We start from the raw sequence: 663 nt of genomic DNA, 5'->3' as shown, positions 1-663 counted from the left end.
GGCGGTGGCGGGGGGGTGGCGGTTGGGGGGGGGGACACACAGGGTTACTTTACTGCTGGGCTTTTGGCTTTTTGGCTTTCTCCCCTCATGACATTTCAGTAGATGTCACGATGAACCCTGCATTTTTCTCGACTGGGTGATAACGGAGGAATAAACAGCAATGCTTTGCACTGAAGCATCCTTCACTGCATGCTCCAAAACTTCCGGAAAACTTACATTAAACTCCCAGTGACCTGTGAAGTGATTTGGCACCATCTCTATTTTATGCAGGGCACAGGAGGAGCTGAGGTGATCAACCAGTTGTTCCATGTCATGAGCTGAAACATGTGGCCCTCTCCTCTGTCCACTCATAGACACACATATTCCCATGTTATAATGCTGGATTTAACCTCTCTGAGAACAGTTCTTTAAAATGCTCCTGCCACAGATCTTCTCTCCACCACAGGAGACTTTGTGCATCAACCTCAGATGACCACAGAAGTGGCATCAGACTGGGGAAACCTTCTCCTTCCCTTGTCCAGGACAAAGTCCTGTGGCAAGACACAGTTTTGTGCACCAAAAGCTTCTTGGGTGTTGTGTCTGCACAGCCACTGCTGCATCACAAGTCGAAGGCACTTTTCTGCTCCTCCAGCATCACGTTAAGCTGTCACTCCATGATTTAAA

Source organism: Chaetura pelagica, unplaced genomic scaffold (genome assembly GCF_000747805.2).
Source record: "Chaetura pelagica isolate M959 unplaced genomic scaffold, ChaPel_1.0 scaffold436, whole genome shotgun sequence".
NCBI classification, from domain to species: Eukaryota; Metazoa; Chordata; class Aves; order Apodiformes; family Apodidae; genus Chaetura; species Chaetura pelagica.
Note: the sequence above shows the minus strand (reverse complement) of the source record.